At 30.2% G+C, this 27,261-nt stretch overlaps 1 long non-coding RNA gene across 2 annotated transcripts in view; it reads left to right on the forward strand.

Moving 5' to 3' along the window:
- Positions 1-27,261, forward strand: part of LOC142331547 (uncharacterized) — a 162,627-nt gene that overhangs the window by 85,608 nt on the left and 49,758 nt on the right. For both annotated transcript variants that reach the window (XR_012758035.1, XR_012758036.1), the window contains exon 3: positions 20,287-20,346. This is a non-coding gene — a long non-coding RNA (uncharacterized LOC142331547). The remainder of the gene's footprint in view (positions 1-20,286; positions 20,347-27,261) is intronic.

The raw sequence follows: 27,261 nt of genomic DNA on the forward strand, positions 1-27,261 counted from the left end.
TGTGTGTCCACGCACGCGAATAACACACACACGCGCGCGCGCGAATAAACAAATTAATGTATTATTTATTAATTTTAAATTAATTAACATTAAATTAATAATGAAACAAAATTATTTAAGACTACCCTTCCCGTTGGTTGATTAACAGCGTGTACTATTCTTAATAGGTAGGCTGTATTTGAAAACTCATTCATTTTACAAATGAATGTAATTGACAGGTGGCAGGTGCTATTTTGCCATTTAAACTGATCATTTCTTCCCTCCTGGGACCACTACCTTCCTAATTCGGTATCAAGGTAAATCGCTACTACGCTGCGTTTGTCTTTTTAACAGATTTGTATGGAATAGATCTTACTAAGCTAAGGACAATGTAAAAAAAAAAAAATTGTAATATTTGAGGTAAAGTGTCGGTATTATTTACTTTTTTTTAATTTAACAACGATTCAGTTTGTAATTTTATTATTCTGTAATTTTTGTAAGTTCTGTATTTATTTCATCTTTTAACGCCCAAATTTATAATTATTATTTTTTTCTTATGTGACAATACGGTAGATAAATATTTTGCTACGTAAAAACATTAGCGGAATTCGGATTCAGAATTTTCCGGATATAAGTAGGGGACGTGATAGACCTAATCTGATAAAACGTAAAATGAAATTCTAATACGATAAACGTTCTTTAAACTACCCTTTTCGTACGCATTTTGGGCCGATGAAATCAAAAGGTGGATCGTTAAGTTTTGAGTGTTGTGTAATTAAAGAATAATGGAGGGTGCTCGCACACGGGACATATACATAGTTTTTTTATTTATTTAACTGTACTGTAGTTTTTATTTATGTTAACAGTGTGAGGGCGACGTTGCATGTGAAGAATCTTTATTCCGCTCTAATTCACATGTTTTTCTACTAAATCGGCACAGTATTATATATTTAGCTTCAATTATTGTAATATATATATTTTTTTTAACCTCCGGATCCACCGTTAGGCATTCTTCATGTGTGAAGATGCCATGCCTGACCGGGATCCGGAGGTCCCGGGTTCGTATCCCGGTCAGGCACGGCATCTTCACACACGCTTCAAATCGTTCATTATATATTATAATAAAGATATATAATGAAACAGGCAGATAAATTATAAGGTAATATTAATTTTATTATAGTAAACGATATGAAAATAATCGCGAGAGGACGTTACTGTCGGATAAAACGTTCTGGGTTCTACTTCCGGTTTTGTATAGTTTTTATGGTACGGTGTAAAATTAATTACATTAAAAAATAAAAAACACATAATGCAAAAAAATGTGATCTTTGTCGTCGGTACGAATAATTTAATAAAAAGATGTACCGGTTGTGAATATTCGTTTAATAATAACGTTTAATAATGTTAACAATTTTCTGCTTGCCGAAGCACCGTCAATAACTCTCCCCTCCACCAAAACAATCAGTGCCCTTTCAAGGTTAAACAATTTCACCGCTGCGTTCCGTTCACGCAGTAACGTAAAGCACGCTTCAACAAATAATTAAATAATAGTTTATAATACCGGGCGACATTTGAAAAGTTGCCGCATTTATTATTCAACAGATATCAGTCCGATTGTATTTCTGTTTGCAGGCATGTATACCATTCTCAGGGGGGAACCTTTCTAAAATGATTTTCAAAGGGGTGGAACATATTCTCTCCGCTACACTTACCCCGACTCAAAAATCTTATATGGCAATAGCAAAATTTAATTCTATTAATTTACAATAATCGACAACCCGAAAAAATAATGAATTTTGGTGAAAAGAGAATTAAAATCCGCCCGCTCCTTCATTACATTACATTATTTTTTCGGGTTGTTAATTAACGGAATTAAATGTTACCGTTGCCAAATAAGATTCTTGAGTTTGGGGTAGGTGTAGCAGAGAGGGTAGGTTTCATTCCCGTTGAAGATAACTGTAGAAAGGTTCCCCCGACAACGGTATACTTGCCGGCAAATCGAAATACGAAGAGACTGAAAGCTGTTGAATAACAAAGGTCTATTTACACACATCGGTGTCAGTTCAGTATCAGTGTTCTCCGTGGTCGATCAGTGATGCCAATTCACACACATCCGACATCATTCTTTCTTTTTTTTTCCTGTTTAGCCTCCGGTAAGATTACCGTTTAGATAATTCTTCAGAGGATGAACGGGGATGATATGTGCGAGTGTATAAATGAAGTGTAGTCTTGTACATTCTCAGTTCGACCGTTCCTGAGATGTGTGGTTAATTGAAACCCGACCGCCAAAGAACACCGGTATCCACAATCTAGTATTCAAATCTGTGTAAAAATAACCGGCTTTACTAGGACTTGAACGCTGAAACTCTCGACTTCCAAATCAGCTGATTTGGAAAGACGCGAAACATCCGACATCTATCCGTAGTACATATCACACAGTAAGTACTGCAGTCCTAATTGGCGTCACTGATCGATCAGGATAACATCGATACTGATGTGCGTAAATAGACCTTAAATGTAGTAACTTTTCAGATGATCATCCGGTACGTAGAGGTTTAAATGTAAAGGAAAAGATTTCTGTATGAATCAGAACATTATAATCGGTCATTAATCGCGATTAAATGTCGAAATCTGTCAACCGATTTATAAACATATACTGTTAAAAGTAATGACGTAATATGTTGATAAAAATAAATACACATGGAAATGTTAAACGATATGCGATATCAATTATAAATATTTCATTTCCTTTTCCCACGGCCGACCGTGAAATTGCGATTTTTACTTCCTTATACGAAGTAAAAGAAGTATTGTGATCGCCAAAATTTTCGGTTTTCAAATTTTAACAGAAATATTCATTTTGACCATCCTCGAATCCATTTTGACTAGTTCGGCGTGACGTCTGTACCGGCGTAAAATATCTATCTCGCATAACTCAAAAACTATTAGCCGCAGGATCTTGAAACATCGGTTTAGGACTGTTGTAACATCTAATTTTGCACCTCCCTTTTTGATTACAATCGACTGGACCAAAAGTGTCCAAAAAAGCCCAAAATCCCCAAAAAATTAGATTTTGAGCTTTTTCTTAACTGCAGTAATCAGCCGTAATTAAGAGCTTTTCAATGATATATCTTAAACGGTACTTATTTTCACCGGTTCCAGAATTATAGCCAAATCAAATTTTAATTAATGAAATTTTTGGGTCGTTCAAGGGGAAGACACATCGGTTCGAATCCGACTTCATTACCTTTTTTTTAACTTAAATATATTGATATATTAATAATTATTAACCTCTGATTGTAAAAAAATGTTAACTTTTCTAACTATTTTTTAAAATTTAAATATATTGATTTATTAATAACTAGCAGATCCGGCAATGCTTCACTATTACTAGATTTGGGTATATATATATACATATTAAATGAGCACAATTGAAAGTTTGATAAAACATTAACTAAATGAACATTACGGACTTCGCAAAAGTTAATTTTTCCCTGTTACCCTTTCTCCCTTTCCCCTTTCCTCCTTGTCACAATTTTTCTTTCCCCATATTACCTTTCCCCATTTCCCCTTTTCATTCCCCTTTCAATTACTTTCCTCTCTCTCTTTCCCATATTTCCCCTTCCTCTTTCCTTTTTTCTCCTTTCCCGTTTCCTTTTCTCCGTTTTCTTTTTCTCCATTTCCCTTTTTAGATTTTTCCCTTTCTTCCTCTTTCTCCGCGCGTGAATCGGTCCAGTAGTTTTTTTAGTCTACAGCGGACACACATATCGGAAACATTGAAATGGAATCGTAAAATATTTAGTACAGCGCGTGTTGCTTTTACGTCCAACAGATAGCGCTGTTTAAAAAAAAAAAAAAAACACATGTTTTTACCTAAAACAAGTGTGAAATTTTAGGTATATAAAAACACGCGCGTATTCGAATGCAACGTCGTGTCAAAATTTCAAAGCGATCGGTGAAGAACTTTCGGAGTTTTAAGATTTTGAACAAACTAACATTTACATTTTTATTTATATATATTATTAATCTCCGATCGTATAAAATGCGTATATGTAATTTAGTAGGCGTACAAGGAAGTTATGCGGTGTCCGCATCAAATTTTTTTTTAAAAAGAATAATACGTACTTCAAGTCATTTCCTTTTCTTAGCCGGCCTCCTTGGCGCGAGCGGTAGCGTCTCGGCCTTTCATCCGGAGGTCCCGAGTTCGAATCCCGGTCAGACATGGCATTTTATAAATCATTCATCTCAACCTTTGAAGCGATACCTAAGGGTGGTCCCGGAGGTTAAACAAAACGAAACGACAAAGTAATTTCCTTTTAAACATCTGTCTTACCTAAATGTAAATGTTTTTATCTTGTACAGATTAAACTTTTGAAGTACGTTTGTTTTTTATTTTATTTTATACTCCCTTTAACGTATTTTTTTCTGTAAATAATAAAATAAAGAACTACGATTTGTCTATGTAAGAAAGTATTTTCGTTATTTTGAAAAACTTTGTTAACAAGGAAATTTAGTTGTTTTTTTATGTATTCTACCATTTTGGAACTTTAAAAGTTAAATTATTAATTTAACGCGTGTTTTATTATGTACATGGAATAATATTTTTTAGGTAAATGTTTATTTTTGTTTCTTCTCTTACAAATATTCATATAAAAAAGTTTAAAATCACACGCACTACGCGCATGTATATGTATATAAAATTAAATTTTATTGTGTTTTTTTTTACTTCGTAAAAATGGTATAATTAAGAAAATATCAGTTATTGACGTAACTAACCTTATCGATAAAATGGTACGCCTAAATATTAATTTATCTATCTTTACCCGGTCCACTTGTACAACGTTTCTCGTTGTTCTTAAAATATCGCAAAACTGGAACAAAGCACAATATAACGCGACTAACAAAGACGCTTTTACAACATAACCAAACGTAAACGGAAAACAACTAACCGACTAATCTATATTTCGATTGCGGTATAGCCCAAATACACAGCATTTTATTATTAACAGAAAGAACGGGTTTTTTCTGAGAAAAAAATTACAAACAGTGTGGAAAACACATTCGTTTACGGTTTCGTATAATTTTTACTAGAGTCCTGATAAACGGACGTTGGCACTAAAAGTGTTAATAAATATATTTGGCTGCCCGAGATTAAAATATAGGCTAAGAAATAAATAAATATATTTTATTACTTTATTAGTAAAAATCTGTTATCGTTAATGAAATAAGTGGCAGCTTAGTCGTGCATGATACTCGATTTGTATGCACCAGCTTAGCCTATTTGTACTACGACCTCGTAAATAAAAAATAAAAAAAATACATTATAAATTCTATTTTAGTATATAAGGAAAAAACACGAATAATCAGTAAGCGAATAACATTTTAAAAACAAAAGATCCTTTTGCAAAGTGCGTTTTTAATGAAGAGACGTTTTCCCACGCGAGGGATTTACGTTTGTTTATATGTGACTTTTAATTTATCGGGTCGTTCGCTAACCTCATGGACTCTTCGAAACAGCTGATCATCGTACTTGGCAACTGGCTATTGTGTCACTACCTAGATTGACTGACTGACTACGTATCTGAGCTCCCGTTAAAGCCCAACAGGGCAATGAACGGGGGGGGGGGTGATGACGGAAAGTCACTAGGCGGGTGTTTTCCCTACGGGGTTAAGATGTACTTATCTAAGGCACAGCTTGTCTTTATACCTGTTCTGTTCGTCCCTAAATACTTACGAGCGGGTCACCGAAATCGTTGTTCGGCTTGTGTATATTACACAACGGTTAATAATTTTTTTTTGCTTTCAGTCATTTGACTGGTTTGATGCAGCTCTCCAAGATTCCCTATCTAGTGCTGGTCGTTTCATTCGGTATACCCCCTACATCCTACTTCCCTAACAATTTGTTTTACATAATCCAAACGTGGCCTGGCTACACAGTTTTTTCCTTCTACCTGTCCTTCCAATATTAAAGCTACTATCCCAGGATGCCTTAATATGTGGCCTATAAGTCTGTCTCTTCGTTTATCTATATTTTTCCAAATTTTTCTTTATCATCTATTTGCCACAACACCTCTTCATTTGTCACTTTATCCACCCGTCTGATTATTAACATTCTCCTATAGCACCGGATTTCAAAAGCTTCTAATCTTTTCTTCTCAGATACTCCGATCGTCCAAGTTTCACTTCCATATAAAGCGACACTCCAAACATACACTTTAAAAAGTCTTTTCCTGACATTTAAATTAATTTTTGATGTAAACAAATTATATTTCTGACTGAAGGCTCGTTTCGCTTGTGCTATTCGGCATTTTATATCGCTTCTGCTTCGTCCATCTTTAGTAATTCTACTTCCCAAATAACAAAGTTCTTCTACCTCCATAATCATATTTAAACGATTCCTCATAGGTGAAATTATAAATAATGTGACGAGAGAGTAACGTTACACAAAAATCAGATTTCAAGAACATACGTCTGTACGCATCCGTTGTAAGATTTTCCAACGTCTCTAATAATCAAAATTCTAAGCATTCTCAAGGAACAGCAGCTTATATAAACTTTCCGTTGTTGACCTTTCCTCAGTTTTTTCTCGAAAAATATTGTATTTGATGTACGTCTTCTATTCCTAGTTAATTGTTCCTTGAATTGAAAAAAAAATTCCTTTTCAGATAATTTACTGTAACTAACATGTATTTTTTAAACGACCTTGCTATTTATAAAGTATTACTAATTCCGTAATCAAACATGCCACTCACCTGTTCGTTAGGAGGGATATATGCCTCTATCGCGTTGTATTTGTTCGTACAGATTCACAATTTTGTACTCCGTGTAAGTTCGTATAAATTGGAATCTATCATCGCCCTGTTTGTTTCGCACTCTCGATTGTTTTTCAGCGGCCGAAAGCGATAAAATCCTTTTTGGTATTTGGGCCCTTAATACTACCGACGAATTCTCAGAACGATTGACATGGCAGTTATTAAAATAATAATTCCTATTATATTTTCTGCTAAGTTCACTATAGTTTCTGTGTTGAATACCGCTTACCTTTTCTTAGCTTTATTCTTTTATCGTTTGTCGACGCGTTTCCGAAATACTTCATTGTCAAAACTTAATTTTAAATTTCTGTTAATCTTTATATAACGTTTAGTCAGCGCCCCTCCTTATATTTGACGTTATGCCTTATCTTTATTTTCTGTTTAGCTTCCGGAACCACCGTAAGGTATTACTTCAGATGATGATATGCGTGAATGTAAATGAAGTGTAATGTTGTACAGTCTCAGGTCGACCGTTACTGAGATGTGTGGTTAATTGAAGCCACCTAAGACACCTGTATCCGCGATATAATATTGAAATCCGTATAAAAGTTACCGTCTACTAGGACTTGAACCTAAAAACTCTCGACTTCGAAATCGGCGATTTGCGATGACGAATTCACCATTAGACCAACCTGTTGTCTTATCTGGCCTTCTTCTTGTTTGTAATTAATTTTTATACTTATCTTTTAATTTTATTTATCTATTTTCTGCTTTTAATAAATTGAGGTTGAAAAGGACACACGCTTGTCTGTTGATCTGTTCATTTATGATCGTTTTGTTGTTACTCTTTAATTTAAAGGTTTTTAGATATTGTAATATGTTCATTCTTCTTCCTTTAACACATTTGTGAATGTATTTTTAAAAAATCTCATGTGTTAGTTACATCTTAATTTTAATTTTCTTTCCGTTTGTCAATATATGTTACACTGCATTTAACATTTTATTTTGGATATACACCATTACTTTCTATATATCTTTTTCTTCTATTTTACTTCTAAAAATCAAAAACAAGATTTTAATTATGTAGCGCATTTAATAAAAGAAGGACATTCCCCGATGAAAATGGAAGCATCAATGAAATTAATTCACGAATTTGTGAATTCTCATTTTTTTCGTGGGAGAAAAATATACATCTATATAGAAAAATATTAGTGCCATATTTCAACCTTTTTGGTCAACTCGTTTTAGATACAATATTGAATATCCCCCCCCCCCCCCCAATATATTGATTGATTTAAAACTTTGGAATTTTTAATTCAGAATGGCAACAACTACCCTCCCTTTTTTAATTTTCTCAAAAATTTAATGGCATCTAGCCCCTTATGTAGAAACTTTTTGGGCCATTTTCGAAGAAAATGTTCGTTCAGCCGCTAATTACACTTAGATATTAATCAAAATACAGGCCAACAAATGTACATACATCTTTCCGAAATTTCCACGGATTTTTAAAAAACCGTTTTTTGGACTCGGGGGGTTATGAAACGTCGACATTTGCAAAAAAACCCGATATCGAAATTTTGGACCGATGAATATGTTATACAAACTCTTTGTAGTTGTAGCCTTTACATAGAAGCAATAGAGCTGCAGTCGATAAAGTAAAAATACCGGTATTTCTAAAAATATGTTATAAAACATGCCCTAATAAAATAATAATTGAAAAAAAAACAAAATAGTGTTTAGTGCAGAAGTATGTACACAATTTAAGTATGCAAGTGAGCATACTTCCCATGATTTACTGTAGAAACGGTATAGGCTGCAATGAACCCGTTCTGTTTATCAACCTTCTCTGTCTCATGCCGTCCGCCGTCCTCGCATTACTTACTCGCTGACTAATCTTTTCACCTTGTACATCCAGCTAACACAAAAAATTATTACCTCTAAAATACCTCTGCAAAATATTCCTCTGTCACCGTACGATCAAAAAATATTTTATAAATATTTTGCAATGCCTATTGAACTATATTATTTTTCATTTATTAAATAATATTTATTACTTTAAAAAAAAATATTTTATTACTTTTATTTATTATTAAACATTTCATTTTAATCACAATTTGAATTTTTTTGTTTAAGTTTGTACATACGAGTTAGCATTACTCTTGTTTACATTACTTTAAACAAATTGTGGTCTATATCTTATAATATTGCATCTATAAAAACATCGGTGAGCTTGATAAACTCGCATAAGATTATTTTTTTTTTGTTTAACTTCCGGGACCACTGTTAGGTATTGTTTCACAGTATGTTATGAATGATTTGTAGCGTGTGTGAAAATGCCATGCCTGACTGGGATTCGAACCCGGGACCGCCGGGTGTGTACTATTCATTAGAAACCGATTACAAAAACGGTGGCTGGGTATAGTATTCAGCCTTGAATTATCAATCTCCCACATGCAGTTAGGGTTAACAATCTCTGCCAATCTAACACCTAAAATGCATCGGATAAACAATATAAAACATTTTCTGAAATGATCCAAAGATAGTGATCACAAATGACCCAGGCTAAATTAAAGTTTGATATGACGGTGTTGAAAATATAATTTTCTTGGTAAATAAGTAAATTTTGTATATTTATTCTCTTCAATTGATTAATTACTTTCATCGTGAATATTAAATGTATTTTATTTCATGAATATTATATACATTATTTGGGTAGTTAATTAGAAGTGGCTACTTAATAGTGAAGTGGCTTTCTCTTTTTGGGTTGTTAAAAGTAAATAGTTTCATAAGGTAAATAAGTTGTAGTGTTTTGAATTATTGTTGATGTAAAGGCAACCTTTTGATTATTGTTTATCCATTGATTATTTTGTCTGATTTTCATGCGATTATCATTCAAATGTATCAAATTCATTTTTACATCTCTTGTCATGTATGATTTCAATTTTTGCTTTTTGTTGAACCGGTTTGAAATTGTTGAATTTGATTGAGTAGCTTTACCTACAATAATATGCTTTTTCATTCACACTTACTGGCTTTTCACTGCAACTATCAACATCATGTTTTATTATGGAATTTTCAGAATATTGATGTTTGACACCGATGAATTAATGTTCACTGAAATAATAAATTTGGGTTTTTTTCATTTTCAATATTGTATAATTTTGTTTTTTCACATTTTTTAAATTTTTTTAGGGGATGATGCCTTTTGGTTGACCATATTCATTGGTTTCGGATTATCTTAATACATTATGATGTAAGGTAAAAGTAATACTTCATTTCTTTTGTGAATAGCAACATCTAATCTGATAAAATTCACATTCAAGTCTTTAGGAAAATTAACAATGTGTTTTTTTTTTACCATTTCCAGCAAATCCTTTTGCATTTTGCTAACAGTGAATTTGACTTTTTCATGTTTTATTCCAAATACTAGTGATATGCCACAGTCAATGTACAAGTTTATTGTTGAAATGTTGGAAACTGAACTGATCATAGAGTAAAGTTGTGGAAAATAAGTTGTGTAAAGTTGTGGCCAATAACAGTTTCTTGATCATGATCCAATCATTTTCTATTTAAAGAATCATCAGTGAAAACATTGCATTTTCCATCAAAATAACACAACATACCCGATGATGTTAGAATGTAAAATTTTTAAGTAATTTCTTAGAACGGATTTTGTTCTTTTGTTCTTTTGACTTTGAAGAGTAGCTATAAGGCATTTTGGCAGGCAGGCAGGCTCTAACAAGTTCAATGTGGAACTTGAAGAAATAATATGGCACTATATATAACATATTGATAATTATCAAAATTACCAAGCAGCACCTAAAACTAAACAATTTAAATTAGTTTTAACAAATAAAAAGATTTAAAACAAATATGCAGTGTTAATTGTGAATAGATATTTTTTATTATAATAAAAAAAAAAAATTATGTTTGTAGGTATGTCAGTTTGACTCAAGAGTGTGGTAGATTTTTGAGCCCTATGTATTTTAAAAACATATTTATCGGTGATTCATGCAAACATGATAAACCTTCCAAGATAAAAAACTTATAACAAACAATTAGTTTAGGAAAAGTATGAAAAAAAGCACGCTATTCAATTGTTAAGAACATTTATTTAAAGTAACATTATTTTGGTATTTATTATTTTGTAATTGAATCGAAATGTAAAAAACAAATGGTTTAGAAGAAACACGAAAATGTAAGCTACTCAATCATTAAGAGCAAAATCTATTATTTTGTTATTTTATTATTTAGTATTTAAAACAGTTTGCTTAACTTTAATCCCCTTTATTCATATTGGCCATTCACTCCAAAAGTGGAATGATTCAGGAATCATAAGAGGTGTTTAATATTTTTACTCGGTTGTTTAAACGATTATTTTGTTTACACTTTAATTTATTTATTGTATATACAGTGAAAACAAATACAAAATGTAATAAAATGAGTAGACCTGGAAATGTAACCATTCTTTATAATGATCCTGATCTGACTTCCACTTTCAGATCACTACATTGATTGGGCACTATGGTCATGGCTTATCGCAGATTATGTATAATAGAAAATGATTTTGGAATCGAACTTACACCACCATTATAACTGGTAGTGTGGCAGCCAGGGTTGATGTGATAGCAGGTGTAAAGAGACCCTTCTCTACTCACTATACACTTTACTATGTAATGTTGAGAGTAACAAATAGTATTCAGTCTCTTTGTACGTCAATTTTTTTTGGATTCAGAACAAACAATTGTTTTTTTGGGTCTTTTTTCAACTAAAAATGTTTTTTTTTTTTTTGGAAGAGGATAAAGTATTATTTTTTCTGGTAGTAAATTGGAATTGATGTGATCTATTCATATTGAGTTAAGGTTATCTAGACAAATTCTTCTGATTTTGGTTTGGTTATCATGCTAAGTAGTAATCCATAATGCAGATAGTGTGTTCAGATATTTTTTTGCTAGAATTAATGATTCATCTATTGTATTTATATTAAAATCACTGCTAATTTTTCCCCTGATTTATTTCAATTTTCAGATATTCTTCTAGTTCTTGAATAAATTCAATTATGCTTCCTGATAGTGGTCTATATATTACTATTAAGTGATGTTTTTTTTTAACTCTTGATAATTTCAATTTCTATAGATTTTGCTTTTTATAGTTTTGGCTTTTGGATTGTATACCTTACATTCTCTTTTATAAATATTATAATTCCATTTTCTTTTTAATGTTCTCTGTTTTGATATTTTATTATATCCATTTACATTATAAACATTACTTTTACATAAATTGACTTCTGATAGACAAATTATGTATTTTTCAATTCTCATTCTTTTTAATTGCATATTTAGTGTACACCAGTTTATATTAAGCGGTTTCTGTTTAATGAGGATTATATTTAGATTAGGCTTGTATTTATTATTTGTACTGTTGTATTTTCCAATTTGTATTATACATTTTTTCATTATTATTTATTAATATTTCATGATCTTGGATTTTCAGATTCATTTTTGTTTGAGTATGTAAATAAATTTTTATAGTGATATATATACTTTTTGTCCAATGAAGAAACATCAAAACTAGTATATATAAAATTGTGACTAAGCTTGGTCCTTTTCCGGTGAGTGGGTACCACTTTTTTCAAAAAGTAACAAAGTACCCATATTTATTTTGTTTTTAATAACCAAATTAACCTCCAAAACATAATTTTTATTAAAATAACCCAATAGCTGTTTAGGGTCACATTCCTTCTTATTGTGATTTTTAGCTCACCACCATAAACTTTCATTACTTTGGGTATATGCATCTGTTTTTGGATCAACAAAGTTTTCACTATGATTTTCTGTATCACGTTTGTAATTAGTCAAGGTTAGCGAGCAAAAAGAGTGTAGGATAAGTTTGGTTAGATTATATTTATAATTTCTCTACAAATGCCCACTGATTTGAAAGAATTCTGCCCGTATTGCACTTTCTTTTTGAAAATGAGGACTTGCCTATATCTACTGTCATTTGTGTAAGTGTATAATTCATACCTTCTAAATCTTCTATACAATCAAATGCTTTTCATAAATCTGATATGATTTTAGTACCTGGTTCAATACATGCTACAACTGTAGACATTAATGTCTCCTTTGTTCTATCAGGAACAGCACACATGAAACATTTTTTTGTTTCATGATAAATTTCTCCAAAAACCCGCTATTGTGGTAACATTCAATCTCTATTGTATTTTCTTTTAGAAAACAGAGACTCATCAATACTACAATTGTTCCAGGTCCACCTAGTTTTGTAATAATTTAAAGCCACATATTTCAGTAATAAATATATTAATAATTATTTAAAAAAATGTTATTTGGTTATTGTTATATAAATGTAAAAATGTTTTTATTATTTTTAAAAACAAAAAGAAAAAGGTTGTACCCACTTACTGAAAAAGGTCCTTAAGCTTTTATTTGCTTTATATAAAAATTATATTTGGATTTAGTTGGATTTGGAGTTGGTTTTACTATATGTTCTTATCAGATGTATAGTTTTGATTTCCAGAAAAATCTTTTTTGTTGATTTGTAAAGTTTTTGATGTAAGTAAATCTTTGGTTTATAGATAAATATTTTTTTTGTCGATTCATTTCCATTCCTCTTTTTTGACTGAGATATGATCTATTGTTTCTCATAGTCCTGACCATTAAAAAAGGACTTTTCCTTGAAGAACTAAATGGATTCCTTCCCAAAAGAATTTTTTTTTATTGATTTGTGAAGCTTTCATGCATAACAAATATTCTGTTCATCCAGTTTGTTCTCTACATCTGAATTTGTTATAATTGTTTTTCTTTAGTTATAAATTTTAATCCTTGTTTGAGTTATATATGAATTTTACTATGATATTTCCTTCTCTTTATCTTTATTTTATTGGGCATGTGTCTGTAGATTTCCTCTATGTCTTTTCAACTTGTTCATCATGTTTCTTTTCTATTTTATAAATAATTTGTTGTAGGTTTTTGTTGTTTTGCTTCTTTATATGAGGATTAGTTTTTTGTTGGTTATATTAGAATATTTTGATTCTATTTGACGTTTCTTGCATTTTTATTTCTTTCTCTTTATTTTCTTCTTCTAGTTTGGTGAATTGTTTTTTAAATTCATAGATTTCTTTTTTACTAATATTTTCGGGAAAGTTGTTCTTGTATATTAAATTTTTGTCGATAGATTTTTGTTTTGTTATTCTATTTTCCTTTTTAATTCTTTAAAGGACTGTTTGGAGTTTGTGTCATGACATTCAGTTTCTTGTTTATTAATTTTTCATTGCTGAACAATCTATTGTAACTTAGGATACACGTAAACCCTCTCGTTATGAACCAGCCGTGTTGTCAGAGGTGAAAAGAAAAAAGAGGTTTAAATTAGCACGTGTTCATAATGAGGCAAGGAGTTTGCAGAGAGCTGTTAACTAGAAGAGTTCACTCAGACCTTAGTACCTGGTGATTATGAGGGAAGGTGGTAATTTAGCGAAGATAAGCCTTTTATTATTTTTCATGAAATATGTAGTTATGTATTAGCTCAATAAAAAAAATCATAACTACCAAAAAAACATTAAAAAAGTAACCATTATATAAAGAAAATTACATAACGAAGCTGTTTTACTGGTTATCATGTTAGTTATGTTTTTTTGGTGAACGAAATGCTGTGACTTTTCATAAGAAGCTTAATAACCATTACTGTAAATAATTCCATTTATCATTTTCTTGCGTGTTTTCTTCACTCTTGTGTTTGAGGTTTTAGTGGAAATTCACTTGACTCTCAAATGGGAAGTTTTGCTGAGTATTTACTTACATGAGAAACTTTACAAATACATTCAATGGTTGTTTGAGTAAATTTAAAATTCTTTTGAAAGAAAATCAAAATGCATCTGACAGACTAAAAAACCATATAAAATTGAGGCTAAGGTTCAGGTACATAATCCACCAGATGAACCAGTTATGAAAGTAAATTTTCAGAACCTCCTCTAAAGAGCCTTTGATGCCATTTTCTTCTCAGGTGATCTTACTTACCAAACCAGAGAGACCATTTAAAACAACATAAGGGGTGACTGTTTCTCCTTTTTCACATAATTTTAGACAATGAAGCAATTTTTAGGATGGAGAAGAAGATAAAGGGTTGGCCAAAAGGCAAAGTCTGAAATTAATCTCTTACATAAATAAATTGATTTGCAGTGAAGCATCAAGGATATTTGAGTCCTTGAGTTTCTATGATTGTTAAACGATCTGAACCCTATTTGTATATATCTGTAAGAAACCCATTTTCCCCAAGATGATATTTTAAATTAAGAAAGTGTAATATTCATCTGTGAGATCAACCTTCAAGTGTAAGGGTCAGAGGTCACAATCAGAATGAAGTACCCATTAGATTACTCTCTGCAACATACACTTACCAAACTTTCACTGGAAAGAGGATGACATAATGCAATTAATTGCCCAGCTTCCTCCACCCACTACCCTATTACTAATGGGTAACTAATGCACATAATGCTCTTTGGGGATTAGACTGAATAAATCCCCGAGGAAGAGAGTTGGAAAGGCTCCTTATAAATACTGAAATAGTTATATTAAATAATGGCTCAGGAACTTGTTTTAATGCCAGAAGCTTAATGAAATCCTGCATAGATTTATAGTTGCATCGATTGCATCAAAGTACTCTTTCAAAGTTTTGAAAAAACCTTCACAAAAGTGACCACTTTTGGTGCAAATTCAACTGGTGCTCTAATGAAAATGAATCCCGTCTGTAAAATATGGTTATTCAACAAGGCAGCTTGAACAAGCTTCATTGCTAACACAAACCTCCCAGAAAAAACTAGAGTTATTGAAATTGATGTCATCACAATAACTGATTTTATATTTGACTCGGCTTTAAGACTTATTTATACTTAATAGTACTTTGTAAATCTGAGGAAGATGTAACTGTAAAAATGTAAAATAATCTCAAATTTTAGAGAAGTGTTAAATTATATTTTAGTCATCATCGCAGATGACTGTGTACTGTCTTATCATATAATTTGCTTCGATAATTTATGAACGCTTCATTTATTTTTGTAAAATTATAACACAAATAAAGCAATTATGATTAACTAAGACTGTGAATGGATATCCTTTCCAGATTTATTTCACCCGTCGTTCTATTTGTTTGAGAAAATTGTATTAATTTCAAGAGTTTGCAGGAAAGCAATGTTAGGCCTTTCAACTACAAATCAAAAAGTGTTTTAAGGACATCTAACAATAACAGTTCATTGTGCTGCAACTGTCAGAATAGAAAAAAATTTCTAAAAATTATACAGCTGAGCAAGCAATTTCAGTTAATGTTACTGCTATTCATGTTTATTTCCTATTCTTGAAATTTGTTATTCTTGTATTTTTACTAATGACCTCATCTGTTTGTATATATGCATTCTGCATATCTCCCAAGCATGTCTGATTTGAAGTGTTAGATATCAGCTTTTGTAATTTAAGGTGTCCCAGAGATTCGGGTACTATTTTATCTGCAGAATAATTTGGGTAAGATGATGTGATAATTTTTAATTAAAACTAAGTTTGAACACAATGAAAGTACATCCACAGATATTCTGCTTGTATTTCTCTTTTTCTTTAGTCATACAGTACTCAAAACCAAATGAAAATTCAAAGGAAATAAAAATCCAAACTCAAAGAAAATGTTATAAACATATTGTAAACTTTACATTTATATTATTTCACTTCCCAGATTATTGTAAATATAAATTTATTTATCAGATTAGAAATAAGTTAAAGTCAATATAAATGTTAACTTCTGCATTACTACAAAAAAAAAAAACTTCCTAATAAAAATAAGATTTAGTTAATAAACATCTGCAGCATATATTAACAGAAAGTGATTGTTGATTGATATTTTGCTTTAGATACTATTTTGGTTGTGATGGACCATAGTTTATTTACGTAGTACATAGACTCTAGCCAACTAGTTCAAACTGAGTTGTTAATTGAAACCCAACCTTCAAAATACAACATTTACAGTATTTGAAGATGAAATTAATGTTGAATTTGAACTTAACACACCAAAATCAATCCATTTCTTATCCTTTCCTTTTGTTTCTTGAAGCTGTTAATTTTTTAGGACCGAGGTAGAAGAATATTCATCCACAAAAATTTCATTCATGGTCTTGCTTTGAAGCAAGACCTCAAAAAAACAGATTGACCTCATTTGCTGCAGGAAAGGTAATATTCTGATTGTACCTCTATAGCTAGTATGAATAGCATTATCTGCTATAAAAACCAATTCCATTATCATTTTCTTGTAGATAGTAGGCGTTTGATGTGAAATGACCCTGTAAAACTAATAAATAAGTATTCTTTAAAACATTAGTTTCTTTTACACCATATGTTACAACAAGTAAAAATTTATGAATAAATCACACAAAGAACCATAAGAAGGTAAAAAGTAGTTTTTGTTTTGCATTGGTAATTCATTTTTTTGATCGGTTTGTTTAAGCAACATTATTTTGCTTGTTATATATAATAAATGCTCTAAAAGTTTTAAATTAAGCATCATATAATTCTTTCTTCATAATGCCACAAATCAGTAATAAATTGTAAACTTTTCCATATGAGATAAAAACGTTTGTAAATTTTTGAGCTGAATATTTTTCAAGTATAAAAGTCTATTTCATTTTTTAAGAATGAAACAGACTTTTAATCTACTTCATCATGATGAAAGAAGTTTAACTTCGCCATCTTTATTGACGAAATATATTTTATTTTGTTATACAATACCATGCCTGCCAACTGAAGGAGGTATTCATCATCACAAATTTAAATATATAAATTTTTATTTTATTTTAATTAAACATTTATATATTGTAATTTTAAAAGATTTGATAATTAACAAAATACCTTTAACACTAATTATCCTAGATGGTTCATGCAATACTAGTATTGAATTTTATAATCTACATTGCAAAAAAAAAATGTATAAAATGGTGTTTTTAGTCATATACGTATTCATCATTTAAATCATTATTGTTATCAAATATAAACATTCCACCTCTTAAAAAAATATATTGAACTGGTATATCATCCTCATATTTATCTAAATATTTTTTAATAATGTATGCGATTAAAACTGTTAATCTAGCTTGCATTATTTTCTTCATTTTTATAACATGTAAATGTGTTGAGCTGTATGTAAAATAATCATAAATTAAGGGTACAATTATTGAACCAAAGCTTGTAATGAAACCAACAGCAATCCATGTTATGCATCCAAATACAAAAATGAAGAATATTAATAATATGTAATTTGACAAATATATCCTGAAAAAAAACACAAAAAACAAAGTTATTGAGAATCATACAATTATGTATTATTATTATTATTATTACTAATATTTTTATTATTGTTTTTTTACAAACAAATTGTCTCAACATTCACGCTCACAAGTATGCTTTAAAATACCTGTGACTGTTAAGGAGCTGGTTCAACCCATATCCAGTTCCCCATGTCCAGCCATCTCTGATCTCTGGGATCAGTCTGTAGGTCTATCTGCCATTTGTCGATCGATCCCATCTTTTGCCACCTGCAGAGACTTGTTAAATACTTTAATTCATATTTTTAATTTTTATCATTGCAAGAACTCTTAAAATGAGAACCAGTGATGACAAGTTACTTTTACAAAAGCGTTTATATTTCACTGAATACTACTCTACAGTGCACAGAATAATGTAGATTAACTGGAACTTAATCTCATAATAGTAGTATTGTATTAGTACAAAAGTACTTTCATTTTTTTTAATAATGACTATTTATCTTACAAAAAGGCTATTCAATTTTATTAAAAAAGCATAGTGATATCTTTAATCATCTGTATAAAAATCCACGTGTTATTTGTTATACATCAACCGAGGCACACTAAAGACAAATAAATCTGCCTAAATATACTACTCACTTTATTTGTAGATATTAAGAACCCTTTTGATGATATCAAATGGAATGAGATATTTAAAAATTGTGTCGGTAATGAATAATATATACAATTTGTAGAAGGATAGTTGCTGTTATAATTGCAAGAGAAAATTTACAAGGTTTAATTTTGAAAGGAATTGGACATGAATACATCAGCCTATGATTTTTCTTAACTTGTACATATAAATAATGAAAAAGCAAGTTTAATAAATATAGGTTAAAAATAAGGATTTAGTTAATGATATATTTGTTCTAGTGGAAATAAAAAATTAATTAAAATTAATTCTGGTAGTATTTTGATACAAAATATAAGTAATGAAATATGACTGACATAAAGGTAGATGTTCAAAAATGTTGAAAAGAGGTGACATATCAGAATTATGAGAATTTTGTTATTTAAATGATAAAATCACAAAGGAATGGGAAAGTAAAGATGATATTAAAAACAGATTAGCACCAACTAAGAGAACCATTTATGCGGCAAATAAATCTGCTTGTACCAAATATAAATGTAGGGATCGGTCAGAAAGGAAAGGAAACTTTAAAATCATTTGTATAACAAGAAAATTATGCAGGTTCATAAAATACATGAACAAATTAAAGAAGTTGAACACCCTTGTAAAATGGAGTATTAGATCGATAGGTTTAACGGTAATCTTTCCAAATTTGGTTAGTGAGGTTGTTTAGAGTATAATAACGGTATGGGAAAATAGACATTAGTATTAATTCACTGATCAGTTTGAGAAAATTGATAACAGTATAAAATAAAACATTAATAACTCATTCTCAGAGCAGTAGGTTTTTAGAAGTAGTATTATTTGAATGTATAATAAAATTTGTTAAATGATATCACATGATGAAGAATGTTATATAAATATTTTTGAGATTAGCAGAGAAGAATAAAAACAGAGAATACAGAAACAGAGAAAACAGAGTGTAATGCCTAATAAAAAAAGATTCAGAAAAACTAACCGCTTGGCCCTTTTCTTTGCGGCTGGAATAGTTGACAAATTGTCTTTTAATAAGTATTGTCTTATTCCTCTCGTATAATTATAAAAATATTCTTCCCGATTAATATCTTCAATATTAAATGGAAATATTTCTTTATCTTCTTGATCTAATGATTTCCACAAATCTTGAGTATTCTTGTTAGAAAAATCCCATTGTCTTGTAGAGAAATGTGATACTAACTGCGAAAATTTGTCAACATTCTCTGATATTTTTAGCTGCCTGAAAGTATACCAACAAAAATAAAATGAATAACATGTTTAACACAGTTTTTTTTTCACTAAAAATATTCACCAAGACTGCTATAAATAAATACATGCATAAACATTTAATAAACAATAAACATTGTATTTCTGATATTAACACAAATTTAGAAGTATTAGAAATTAATAAAGATTACATAAAATTAAATATATTAGAAAAATATTACACGTATAAATACAAACAAAATTTCAATTTGATAGCCATCGACAGTATTTGAGGGAGACGTTCTTATAAATACTGCAACATATAGCAGCACGTATGAAAATTAATACGCAATTATTATTTTAGTATTTTTATTTTTATATTTTTATTACAGAATAACTTCAATCATGACTGAGGATGCAGGATCCATGAAGTACTTTAATGAAAAATTAAGGTAAGATATGCCATCTCAATATACTGTACTAGGTGTTTTATTTTTAAAAAAATTAAATATAATTTTAACAATACAGCGGAATAATATGAATTTTAAAAAGAATAATTTCAGTAAAGTAAATATAGATATCGGTATTTAATTAATTTTTCTGTTAATTTTTATTTTAGAATTGTTTCTAACTTAATGTTATAATTTAGCATTAGGAAAGTGTATGAAGATAAAAAAAATTGTAGGTACAAATTTTCTGGATTAAACACTTTGTCTACTCGGCAACTTTTTCAACTAATATCCTCATTTTCTGATTCTTTTATAAAACATTTATCGATAGAGTGTGATTAATTGAAATGTGCTAAAAGTGAAGTGCATTTGAAAGTGAAAGTAAATGAGTGAAAGTACATTTCTACAGCACTAACAGCAGGACTTACAGCAGTAAGTGAGTAGAGTGATGTAATTACTGAAGGTCAAATATTTAGAAAGAAGTAATCTTTAAAATGTTATAGAAACTATTCAGGATAGTTCAGCAATTCTTATACTTATCCTCTCTCCTTTTCTGTTTAGCTTCTGGAACAACCGTAAGATATTACTTAAGAGGATGAATGAGGACGATGTGTATGAATGTGAATGAAGTGTAGTCTTTTACAGTCTCAGGTCGACCACTCCTGAGAAGTGTGGTTAATTGAAACCCAATCGCTAAAGAACGCCGGTATCCATGATCTATATTCAAATCTGTATAAAAGTAACTAGGATTTGAACCTTAGAACTCTCAACTTCAAAATCAACAGATTTGCGATGATGAGTTAACCACTAGACCAGCCCGGTGGGCACTTACCCTGGGAAAATAAACGTATCTTTACCTTCATATAAATAGTCTGTATCTATTTTTAAAAGTATAGGCTTTAATTAAACTTTTAAATTATAATTTCAACCATTTTGTCCACCTCTATGATAGAGTGGTAACATTTGGCATGATTCCTTTTCTTAAGTGGATAATAGTAATAATTACAAAAGTGTAATCAAGGAATAAACTCTCGCCAGTCTTGGCTCTAGTTTCTGTTATAAATTGTCATTAAAAACAAAAGCTTACCTTTTTTCTTTACCAAAAATTTGTGCAATTATATCTATCAGTAATGCTGGTAGATAATGAAGAAAGAACTTAAAAATGCTGAATTTAAATTTGTCCTTTACCAGAATGAGAATGGGAATTGTATAGGCAAAGATGGAAATTGACCACAATCTTTTGCCAAGTTTACAGAAATTATTCCATGTCATTGGATTTTGTGTGCCTTAATTCGTTGGTGGATCTTTAATACTGTCCTTTTTTGTTCTGTAACAAATTTTTTAAAAGTTTTATGGTAGCAATACAGGAAAAATAGTATAAGATTAGCTTATTTCAGTTTGAAAAATATCTCATTAGTATTACAGTAATTATATTTCCTCAAAATTCTAAACTTTTTGAAGTTACAGGAAGTAGTAAACCTGCAGATTCAAACTACAGCTACACAAATTCAACTAAGAAATATACTACAAATGAATTCTTATGCACTTTATAATGTAAACATATACAGACTGCAGTAAACAACCGAACACCTTTTTTTCTCATATTAAACTTACTCGAAAATTCACTAAGTTCCTGCTGAATATCCTATTTAGATTGTACAGGCAATGAAAGTGTACCTAATAGTAGATGAAGGATTAGGTAATTAATGTCTTTGTAAATACAAAATTTGTTAATGGTATATATGTAAAAAATCTTAATGTAAAATATTAAAGTTTCTGTTTTTCACAAGATTTTGTCATACTGTTCTGAATTCAGAAAGAAATTCATAAGTGTATTTTTACAGCAATGTTAATGGGCTTAATGATAATATTACTCCAAGTAAAAATATTTTATTGCAAACCTTGAAGAAAATCCTTAAAAATACAGCAACATTCTAAAGTAACTTTACTCTTATCTGAGAGCATTTTTAGGTGATTTTTTTAAAAATAAATATTTAAAGGTTTTTTTTTAATAAATATTTTTCAGTTTTTTAACATCCTATTGTGTTTTCTTTACTAAAGAGTTCCTAACCTAATATAATATGTTTAACAATCATACATTCACTCTTTCTCGGATTATATTGTCTTATATAGATTATATGAGAAGACCCAACTACAATCAATCAACAATTTTTATGTGTATACAACAATCAATTGTAATTGATAAGCACTTACTTCTGAAATGTGAGCTACTAAAGATTAACATGAAATAACGAATTGCTGTACGTTAAAAGTCATAAATAGAGTTAAAAGTCACACATTACAGTTAAAATCAAATATTTGAATCCAGATATACGGCCTTAAGAAATTGTAGACATTAATATTTTGGATATTAACTCCTAGTTTAAACTTGGGACACAATACAGCATAACAGACATAGTCCACAAGGATGTGATATATTGTTAGTTGGCAGTCGCAACAAACATAGACTGGTGCATCGGTCTGATTCATGAGGTGTCCATGAGTAAATTTAGTGTGCCCTACTCACATACCTCCTCTCAACGGTTAATCCTGCATGAGGAATACTACGATGACATAGTGTTCTTAACTGGACGAAGTTTTTTGTAGATGGTAGTTTTCCATTCATTTTATCTTTCAAGATAACAGGCAAGGTCATCAGAAACAATGCGATTAGTTGAAGTAGGCTACAAACTAGCCAATTTTGCTGCACTATCAGCTTGCTCATTTCTTGAAATTCCAACATGTCTGGTGCTCCAGCAGAAGCTCACACTTGTGTTACGCTGTTTTATCTCGGATATGATAGAGTGAATCTCACAGACGCCAACGTGTCTGGTAGCACTAATCGCCTGCAAGCCACTCATGGAATCTGAACAGATGACTACGTGTCATATGTTTGGTTAATTATACTTAAGGCTTTATTAATAGCATACAACTCTGCGACAAAAATGCTGACTATGCTGGGAAGGCCAAACACATGAGTATGTTCTATTGCCAACCACAGAAGCACAACCAACAGAATTATCGTGTTTAGATCCATCTGTATGAACTATAGCATCAGAATTCATGCTGTTTATAATATTATAAAACTTTTTGTAAGGTAACCGGATGTGTGTAGTTTTTATATATAAAAACTAAAACAATAATTTACAGGAGAAGGCCGCTAAAGGAGGTAATAACATTGAATAACAGTAGTACTGGAGGTATCTGAAAATCTAGAGCTAAAAAAAGTGCTGAGCTCTGTTGCCTAGCGGAGCAGCATATCTTGGCTGTTTCTGAAGAAACAGAAAAAAGTTTCTGGACATGCGCCAAATATGATATAGAAGTAGGGATGCTGAACTCTAGAATAGATTGATGCATGAGAATCTATCAGACGAAGATGACCAAAGTGTATGACTCATCATTCAATAATCAGAGATTCAAGTTCTGCCTCAGTCAATCAATTATAGTAGCTTTGCTTCTTCGACCACATCATCCACCACCCGTCATAGATATCTCGTGATGGTGGAAGGAACTTGGAAGCCTGGGAGGACAGAAATTGTGTATCAGTTAAAAAAAATGTTAATACTGATGATGAATCTTGGATATTTGACTATGACCCTGAAACAAAATGCCACAGCAAGGAGTGGTACACTTCAAACTCACCACGTCCCAAAAAAGCAAAAATGAACAGATTAAAAATCAAAATCATGATAATTTGTTTCTTCGATAGTAATGGCATTGTCCATAAGGAGTTTTTGCCTACAGGACAGACTGTAAATCAATATGTTTACCAAGAAATTCTTGAAAGACTGCAGAAAAGAGTTACTTGCACAAGACCAGTTGTAATTTCTTAAAAATTAAAATTGGTTCAATTTATGATTAAAAATATATTTTTGTATTATAACTTTTATTAAAATTTAAAACTCACCTACAATTTAAATTCCATACTGAAGCAATTATTATGTTAGCTACCACATCAACAGGTATTATATCAGCTGTAACATTAGGATCACATTCCATTATTCTTATAAATCCAGTTGAATATCCAACACAAACTCCAGAAGTGCCATACAAATTATCAATCCAACCTGGGACAGGTTCTTTACTTGAACCTGTGACTGAAAAATATAAAACAAAAACTAGTTACTAAAGTAAATTTTTTATTCAATAAACAGATTTTATTTGTCTCTTTATTCAATTTTTTTCAATAGTTGTTCGTAGACTAATTTAAATTAAACCCAGTTCCAGAGATAAAATATTTAAGTTATGGGCCATAAAGATTATAGTTTTAATTTAAACATAAAACTCTGTTAAGCATGTCAAATGACTTCAAAAGGACTATTTGTACACTATTTAAAGGCATAATAACCCACAAAAAAGTTAAGAATTATTTTCTTGTTCATTTCTAATCCAGCTGTATTCAATCATTGTGAAAATAATTTACTTATAAAAATGAAAATTCTTAAAATATTATGTTGTTGAGTAGATGTTCTGATTTTCAGAAGACTGATTTCTATTTGGCAGAGTTTATTTGTAGTATAACTGATTCACTAAGCTTCTATTAATAGTTTCTGTAAAAAATGTAATATTGCCAATTTTTTAGATATTGGTTTTATGTACAGAAATACTTCACTAAATAAGGCTCCAGTTGTCATTGTCTGCACAAATAAAAGTACATCATGCTTATATATAAAGTAAAAGCATGTGTAAACAAACAATTTGTTTTGTTTCAAGTTAACCATTACATAGAGAAACAAATTACTGTACCACACACATAATAGCCTATAATATATACATAGTCAACGTTTGCTAACCATATCATAGAGAAATTAAATTAAATTAAAGTTATATCTACCAAAACTGGAAAACTTCCATAAATACACAAAACAAATGCTCAGATTTCAACACAAACAATATTAAGTATATATAAATTCATAGTGATAAAAGAAAGAAATGAACTGACATGTTTGAAATCTGACACATTTTTGTATCATTCTAAATATCTTTCTGCTTAACTCAAAAATACCACTTGTTCTTTTAAATAAAAATAGCATTGAGTTACTGAAGATTGCCTTAATAATGTTCAAAATATTTGAAAGCATTTATTTTAAATTTTCATTAATTTAGTTCAGATTGCCTTTAAAAGAGTCGATAATTCAAAAAAACAATCTTTATTGCATACCACCACTGACAAACATAAAAAAAAAAAAACAGTTTTATATTAGGTTCATTGTGAACATTTATTTAGATTTTGTATTCATAAAAAAAATTTTACTTTTATTATGTCTTTTATAGTTAATATTAGTAGGCCTATTATTTTCGATCAAATTTAAATACTACAATAAACTATATGGCACAGAGGTGTTTAATATTTGACAAAATTATAACTGAATAAATATCCAATTCTATTTAAACACCACATTAAAAAGAAAAAAAAACTATCTAAAACCATGTTGGTTCTGCTTAAAAAATCTGATGTATTTTATGTAAACAAGTATTGTATTTCTAGATTAATAATTTCTTCTTCCAAACAAAAGAATTGGTCCTCCTCTTTCTCTTTTGTTAAACATAATTTTTTACATGTTTATAACTACCCCTCAGATTTTTTCTATACACACTTTTTAACAATTCTCTTACTTTTTTTCATTTATTGTTTTCTTGTGTTTTACTTTTCTGTTGTTTTAAAGCTAAGCTATGAGTAATTTTAAATCTACTTAATTGTCTGCTAGTCTGATTAGGAGTTTGTTAGAATGCATCTCCTGAGTAATTCCTGTTTACCCCTACTCACTAAAAAGTGAAATGTTAGTAATATGAACTTTCTAAGGCATAGACATGCAGTTGGGTATCTTTGCAACACATGCCCATGATCATTATTGTATATCAGTTTGGTTTAAGTAAACAAAATTTATAGTCTCTAAACTTACCGTAGATTTGAACTTTGTTGCTTAAGTTTTAATCATATTAACATTTCAAAGACACCGCTAATATGTATGCCACATTCCACAGAAAATAGGACTATTGAGAGAATGAGGCTGGCTGATACCACTGCAATTAAAGTAACTGAAGTAATTGATCCTGTTTATTGACCTATCATTGAAATAACTGAACTTGGGCTAGAAACAAGACAGGAATGTTATAAAAAGTGTATTTGAACTGCACAAAACCAAGGTCAGATTGTTTTTAGTACTGAATGAAACCAAAAAAAATTAGTAGTTCTGTTAATATTCGTAAAGAAAATAATGGAAAAGACATTGAGAATGTTAAACAAAAAAAAGAAAACCTTGATTCCAATTCTTGAAAAGCAGAATCTCAAGAAACTGATAAAGAGAATTTAAATGTAGATTTAATAGAATCTTGTGATAACCATCTCGTTAATAATATTATCATAAATTCATCTGTCACCTCTGATCCTTCAGAAAATGTATTTTATATCAAAGATTTGGTTAAAAAGCTTATTACCAATGAAATCTGAAATAGTAGTTGATGCTTGCACATCTCATTAAAAAAAAAAAAACCTGTATTTTCCAAAGAAGAATGATGGGGTAAAAAGAATAAAGTCAAACAACATAAGTATAAATAAAAAAATGTCTGATGCTTATCATCAAAAAAGCAAAATTTGCACAGAAATAAAAATATATGGAGAAGAAAGAAAAACAGTTAATTATGCAACAAGTGTTGAAACAGTGAAGAAAAAGGCAAGCGTAAGAAAAACATAATAAAAAAATGTCTGATGAGATATTACCTGCGTATCAATATGAGCAACAAAGCTGAAATAAATACCAGTGATAGTGATGAATGTGATATAAATACCTATGAACTTTATTAATAATAATAGTTCTGACTTACCTAATTGTGAAAATTTTTGTGTTTGTAATTACATAATAGCTTTGTACGGTGGTTCAGAATTTTCTAGATTAGTTGTAAAGTATTAAAGATAAT

The sequence above is a fragment of the Lycorma delicatula genome, chromosome 10 (genome assembly GCF_047948215.1).
Source record: "Lycorma delicatula isolate Av1 chromosome 10, ASM4794821v1, whole genome shotgun sequence".
Classification (NCBI taxonomy): Eukaryota; Metazoa; Arthropoda; class Insecta; order Hemiptera; family Fulgoridae; genus Lycorma; species Lycorma delicatula.